Source organism: Mustela nivalis (genome assembly GCF_964662115.1).
Source record: "Mustela nivalis genome assembly, chromosome: X".
In the NCBI taxonomy this organism is placed as follows: domain Eukaryota; kingdom Metazoa; phylum Chordata; class Mammalia; order Carnivora; family Mustelidae; genus Mustela; species Mustela nivalis.
The window spans coordinates 19033241-19040700 of NC_139040.1; the positions used below are offsets into that span (position 1 = coordinate 19033241).

Sequence of the window (7460 nt, forward strand, 5' to 3'; positions counted from 1 at the left end):
TTGACTCAAGTAACACCTCTCCTGGGAAGTCTTCTCTTTTTTTTTTTTAATTTTTTATTTTTTATAAACATATACTTTAATCCCCAGGGGTACAGGTCTGGAAGTCTTCTCTTAATCTGAAAAAACTCCCTCCCTCAGGTTGGTTTGAATGCCTGTATGAGTTTGCTAGGGCTGCTATAACAAAATACCACAAACTTATTGGCCTAAACAACAAATGTTTACTTCCTCACAGTTCTGAAGGCCAGAAAACAAGGATCAAGTCAGCATTGATTTCTTTTGAAGGCAGTGAGGACGAATCTGTCCCATGTATCTCTCCTAATTTCTGGTGGTTTGCTGGCAATCTTCAGCGTGTCTTGGCTCGCATACATACCATTCCAATCTCTGCCTCTGTTCCTGTGTGTGTGTGTGTCTTTGTGTCTAAATTTCCCCTTTTTATAAGAACACCAGTCATATTAAATTGGGACCTACCTTACTGACCTCATTTTAACTTGGTTAGGTTTGTAAAGACCCTCTCCAAATAAGGTCACATGATGAGGTACTGGGTATTAGGACTCCAAAATATATCTTTTTGGGGGGGACAAATTTGAACCCATAACAATGATTCTCCCCAGGACTGACATAGGATCCCAAAATTATCAGAGCATTAATCAACCTGATTATAATCGTCTGTTTACTTGTATGTCTTTTTCACCAAACTGTGAGCTCCGTGAAGGCAGAGACAATGCTTTCTTCATTGTCATAACCCTAGTACTTGAAACAAAATCAAGCACACAGTAAGCATTCCATATGCATTTGTCACATAATAATCTTTGATCAGAGGCCACTTCCTTTATATATGTTCTGGACCTTGGACCTTCCAGCCTTTGCAGGAGCCATAAAATGCTATATCCCCATGGTCTCCTGCATCATCAGTATCTCCCTTTCTAATCAATTCTTCTTGTGTTATTCAAACATTTTTTATTCTTTTACATCGGAGGAATAAACATCTTCCCTTAAGTTCTCTGTTCCAGTTGTCACCAAATCTATTTCTTTTCATAGCCAGGCTCCTCCAAAGAATTATCTATACACAGTGATATCTACATTTTTTATTCACTCCTGCATCTCATTCCAGTGTGGCTTCTGCACCCATTACATCACTCTACCAAAAGTTCTGTTAGTGAGGTCATCAATATCTTCCATGTTATCAGAAACAATGGACTCTTCTCTGTCCTCAGCTTCCACTTCCAACCATCAGGCTTTAGTATAGTTTACCAGCCTTCTTTTCTACCTAAACAATTCTTTCAAAAAAAAAAAAAAAAAGTACCTTCCCTCTATTTGCATGTATGGATTTTCTCCTATCTCTCTATCCCTCCTCAGTCTTATTTACTGGTTATTCTTCCTCTATGTGACTTCTAAATGGTGGAATTCCCAGGGATCCATTCTGAGTTCTCTTCTCCTTCTAAACTGCTTCTCTACATGATTTCACCCATTTCCTGGCCTTTAAATGCCATCTACATGCTGATGGCTTCTAAATTCATATTTCTAGACCAGATCTCTTTTGAATTTCAGGCCAGTATATTTAACTACCTAGTTAATATCCACTGCTATATCAGAATACTCTCATACAAAACTGATCTCATCATTTCTTTTCTTCCCCAAATATGGATCTATTCCAAGGCTCTCCCATCCCAGTGAGTGGCCCAAGCACATATTCAACTCACAAACCAGTAACCTGAGAGTTATTACTGATGCCTTCCTCTCTAATCCATCACCAAACCCTATCATTTCTGCCTGTAAATATATAGAGCTGAATTCATTTCTCCCCATCTCTGCAGCTACTCTTCTAGTCCATGTTACCATCATCTCTTACTGTGTAACATTGTAATAATGCCTTAATTGGCTTCTCAATATCTATTAGCCCCAGTCCTATTAAAAGTCATTTTGTACCTATCAGCCAGGGTGATTTTGAAACATAAAATAGACCATGTCACTCTGCTAAAAAAAAAAAAAAAAAAAAAAAAAAAAAAAAAAAAAAAACCTCCAAAGAGTTCCAATCTTACTTAAAATGAAATCCGGCGAGACCTTGTATTATCTGGTTCTTAGCTACCTTCCCAGGCCCTATACCAGGCCCTTGGTCACCACATTGTAACCATGTTAGCATTTTCTCTGATCCCAAACTCTTCAAGATCTTTACCACAGCAAGACCCTGATGTGGGCTAATCTATCTTTTGAAATTCTTCCCTCCTCTACCCGCACCTTATAACCTATCTTTGCCTGGCTTATTCCTACTCATCTTTCTGGTTTCTGTTCAAATGCCATGTCTTCAGAGAAGTCTTTTCTGAAACTTCCAACCCAATCCAAATTAGTTATCCTTGTTATATGCTTTCCCAGCAGACTGATTTCCTTCACAGCACTTGTCATAGCATCAAATTATGGAGGAATCATCAGTATATAGGTGGTACTTGAGGTGAAGGAAATAGTAATCTATTAGGGAAGGAAGATATATAACCATTTAGCTAGTCACTCAGCAAGTATTCCTGGGGTTTCTTCTATGCCAAGAATTCTTCTAGGCACTGAAGATGAAGTGGCAAACCACCAGACAATGTGATTATGGAAAACTGAGGTGGAGCCTGGTGGGAAATGAGAATGGGGAAGGAGGCAGAAGAAAGATCATGGAAGACCTTGATTTCCGTGTTGAAGAGCTCAGATTTTACCCTTTGAAGATAGGTCTGCTATGTGTAATGCACTAGGCTGGGTACTTGAGTATATAGCTAAAAAGACTTTCTGTATCTGTCCTTGAAGGATTTATAATCTCACTAGAAAGATAGGGCATATACATAAAACATAAAGAGCAGTGAATTCTACTTGTCAAATGAAGAGAAATAAACAATTTCTCAGGGGAAGGAATGACATGAACAGGACAGTCAGGCAGAGAGAAGGTAGGACTTGAGTTGGGTCTTAAAGGAAAAAAAATGAGGCAAATTTAACTAAATAAGCAAGGGACGTTCTGAGCATTTGTATTTGTTCATATGTCCCACTAAATGTTCTGTTAGGTCTTTACATTAGGTTATTTCATATTAATTATATAATTACTTCTCAAATTAAGGTAAATAAGAATATTGGGATTTTATATGCAATATATAAAGATTCTCTTTATAGACAGTACTTTCAAGAATTATATAGTCTATAATGTAAAAAAGATAAATTCTGAGCAATTTGAACACGAAGGTCTCCAAGGCTGTAATATCTTTGAGGTCAAAACTGTACTTATATTATTCACTATTCTATTCCTAGCACCTAACCCTCAATGCCTGGATAATATTAGGCTCTCAATAAATATTTTTTCAATAAATATTTTTCATTCAATAAATATTCAGTAGGTATTTTTGTTTCAAAAACCAATACATGTATTCTCTCCCTTATCACAGCAGAATGTTTTTGCCTTCCCTCCCTCTTGAAGTGTAGCTTGAATACACCAGTTGATAATGCTAAGTATCTGACAACAGATACAAAAATAAACAAAAGCACAAATGAGCACAGCAAAGCAAACTCAGGTACACAGCAGAAGGAGGATCTGAGAGGGGAACAGAAAGAACAAAATGAAACCACAGGGGGTAGCTGTAAATTCTAGGGAAAATTCAACTTAGAAAAGAGTGACTCAAGGCAATCCACATGCCTCACAAATTGTGTTTGATGCACATTTCTTTAAAACTAGTCTTCTAGTGAGTTTCCATATGTTTTATTAGATCCCACCTTCATCTTTTTTTTAATCTTATAGGAATAGCACAGTTACAACTCCTCCTCCAACCCCAAATCTCCCAGTCTCATTTTTAAAATCTCCCAAATAAAAAGTTAAAAAAAAAAATAAATAAATAAATAAAATCTCCCAGTCTCATTTTAAAACACACATACACAGGAAATTGAAGACAACTAAAGCACACTTGCAAATACCTACTTTCAGGATTGGGCTTTTGAGGGAGATTATATGTAGCAACTATTTAGTTTTTATCCCAGAATAGTTCCACTCCTAGGAGATGCTCCTCTCCTCTCACACTATAAATATGCTCACAGTACAAAAGAAAAACTAGAAAATTTCAAGGACACCAAGACAAATCTACTAACTCTTCCCCCAAATCAGCTAAATAGATGATTTGGAGACTAATCAATATTTTCCCTTAAAAATATTATAATCTATGCTACACTTTCTTAGGCTGAGAGTTCCCTGGGGATGAAAACAGACAGTGCCTTAACCTTCAGACTGCCATCATTTCTGTCAATTTAATGGAACTCATCATTGTAGGATCAAATCCTCAGCTTCCTCAGGGCCTTCTAGACATCTTTGTCTTTGAGGCTGTAGATAAGGGGGTTACCCACGGGAGTGATAACAGTATAGAACAAGGAGAAGGTTTTATTGAGAACTGGCACCTAACCAGCAAAGGGCACAGCATAGACCAGGATCAAGTTTCCATAAAATAAAGTCACAACAACTAGATGAGAAGAACACATAGAGAATGCCTTCTGCCTATCAGTCATGGAAGGTATATGCAAGACCATGGAAAGAATTTTCCAGTATGAGGTTACATTTAGTCTAGACAGGGCCAAACTCACCAGCACTGTTAGACTCATGCAGACTACGTTGACCAGTGGGGGATCTGAGCAGGAGAGCTTCTGCAGAGGTTTCAAGTCATAGAAGAAATGGTCAATCTCATTGCCACCACAGAAGGTCAAACTGGCTACCATAACAGCCTGGAATACAGCTGCCACTGTGAAGCCACTAAACCATGAATCAATTACTAACCACATACATATGGTTCCATGCATCAGCGTTGGATAGTGCAAGGGCTGGCAGACAGCCAGACATCACTGCCAGAAGATAGCATTCAGTGCTGCCCGGAGCCCCAAAGAAATAGAGCTGCATAACACAACCTGCCTGGAGATCACTCTGTTCTTTCTCAATAAGTCCAGCAGCATCCTGGGCACAATGTTTGATGTATAACAGACCTCTAAGCATGAGAGGTTTGCCAGAAAGAAGTACATTGGTGTCTGGAGTCCCCACTGAGTGCTCACTAGGACCATGAGGAGAAGATTCCCAGATACGGTGGCTAGGTAGACAATGCCAAACACCAAGAAGAGCAAGGGACCCAATTCCTTGGAGGTCTCCAAACCCTAGTATGATGAACTCAGTCACCATCATAGTGGTATTTCCTGGCCCCACAGAAATCAGAAGTTCCTGGAGAAGTTATATCAGATCCCTCGGCCACTAAGATTTCCTACATAGTCCAATTCTATCAGTAGTTAGATCTCTACACTAATGAGGGCATTTCTTGGGGATTGTTTCTCATGGTAGCCAGTTAAATTTGACATCAGGCAAGCTGTTCTATAGAAATCAGCTGAATCTGTCATTTGGTCAGGCGGGGGAAATAGGATGAGGAGACTAATGGTAGAAAGAATGGCTCAGTGAAAATCTATACACATCCCTTAGGGAATAATCCAGAACACAACTGTACTGGTAGCAGGTCAAGAACCCCAAATTCACGTCTAAAGGAGGCATGTAGAGCCCATGCTTGGCATCATTGGTGTCATTTTGGACAGAAGAAATTCCCAAGGAAAATCCTTACTAAATGTTGGCAATTCAAAGAAATGACAGGCCAGATAGCAAATCATGTTTATGACCTTCTTCACCAGAGCATGAAATGGGAGATGAAATGCCAAGACTGAGGCAAAGAATCATTTCATTGATGGTACAGGGCCATCCATGCTTATTTGGTAGTGACATCCATGAAATTGCAGAATGGTAGTTTCTGGAAAGCAGTTTCTGGAAAAACAGGTTTGCATTCTAAAACAGAATAAAGATCTCTTACTTTTTAATCTTGCCACATGAAAGACTGGATTTTAGGCTAATGGGAGGAAAGCCTAGTAGCAGCCACCTAAAACTGCTCATATGCACCCATCTGAATGCACATATATACACACACATCCATCTGGATTTACACAGTCAGGTATAGATAGTCACACATGCTATCATCTTTGCCATCACTTAAAATTTTGTTTTCCCAGAGCAGTCTTCTAGAAGTGAAATATTTGCTCCATGGGTCTTTGCCTACAATTCAGATATGCTGGTATTAGGGAGGTGGCAGTGGCCATGGGTTAGATCACAAAGCCCAGATAAGGAGGCTTTCCATATACATCATGGGCAGTGGAAGATAAATTAGCACAATTTCCCCATTCAATTGTTTCATTTATCTGTTTTGTGAAGTAGTGTAACACCAGTGCCAAACTGCAGAGAATCATATTCCAGCCTCTTCATTTACTGGCTGTGTGACTTTGGGCAAGTTATTTAGACTCCCTGGGCCTAAGTTTCTCATCCAAAAAACAAGGATAATAGTAACTCCTCACAGTATTGTTTTGAAAAATAAATACATGTAATTAAAACAGTGCCTGACACATAGTAGGCACTAAATAAACATTAAAGTTTTTCTTTACAAAATAAAATTCTTCATGAAAACAGCCCCACAGAAGCATTAACCAACATTTCTAATCACTATACGTAAATAAGATAAAGCAATATAAATGCATGGGAGGAAATTGTTTAGCTCTCATTACTTCTCAACTGTTACCTATCACCACCTAATTTAACTTAAAGATAATTGAAGATAACATTCATATCTATTTATAGTTATGTAAGGATTAGATGAGATTATGAATATAAAGTGCTTGTCACATAGAAAATGGTCACTAAATCGTGGCTAATAATAGTACAAGTAACAATTTGCCTTAAGTTGTCAAGCTTGAGCTGACATTCACGATTCTGTGTGCCTCCAACATTTATGGTCTTTCTACCATATGAACTGACTCTACTGCCTGCTATTATTTACACATATAGGAGTACATGTTCATTTTTGTCTCTGTGAAAGGTTTTTGGAATTCTGTCTAAAAGGATTAAAAGCAAATGCTCCACCATGATCTAATACCTTTACATCAGACTTCTTCTGACACATCTACTTTGCACCAGGTACCCACCACACGTAAGCCATGGACAGCCTTGGTTCTTTTGGCTCCAGTTCCTGCCCAGCTTCCTTTGAGGGAAAACTCAGGGCTTTTCCTGGGTATTCTCAGCCCAGCTTCCCACCTGTTCCTCAGGAGTTATTGTCCAAATTCATTCTCCTTAGTTTCCCCAATACTGCAGCCATCTTTAACCCCTTTTTAAAATGAATCCTCACCCCAACTCTATTACTGCCTTCCCTTCTTTCCTGATTTACTTTTTTATTTATAGCCTAATTGCCTCTAACATAGAATATATTTTGTTTAACTCCTTCCTAATAGTCTGTCTCATGTAATGTAGACGTCACAAGAGTATCGATTTCCTTCCTTTTATTCACCACTGAATCCCAAACACCTAGAACATTGCCTGAAGTTGAGTAGACACAATAAATATTTGCTGAATGAATTCATAAGGCAGTATGACATGATATATAGTGCTT

The 7460-nt window shown here is 38.5% G+C and overlaps 1 pseudogene across 1 annotated transcript; it reads right to left on the reverse strand.

The window, feature by feature from the left end:
* Positions 1-4308: 4308 nt before the first annotated feature.
* On the reverse strand, positions 4309-6977 carry LOC309856648 (olfactory receptor 10A7-like; annotated as a pseudogene). Its single transcript has 2 exons — positions 6951-6977; positions 4309-5209 (listed from the first exon to the last, which is right to left on the reverse strand). The product of its transcript is annotated as an olfactory receptor 10A7-like (transcript).
* Between the last annotated feature and the right edge of the window lie 483 nt (positions 6978-7460).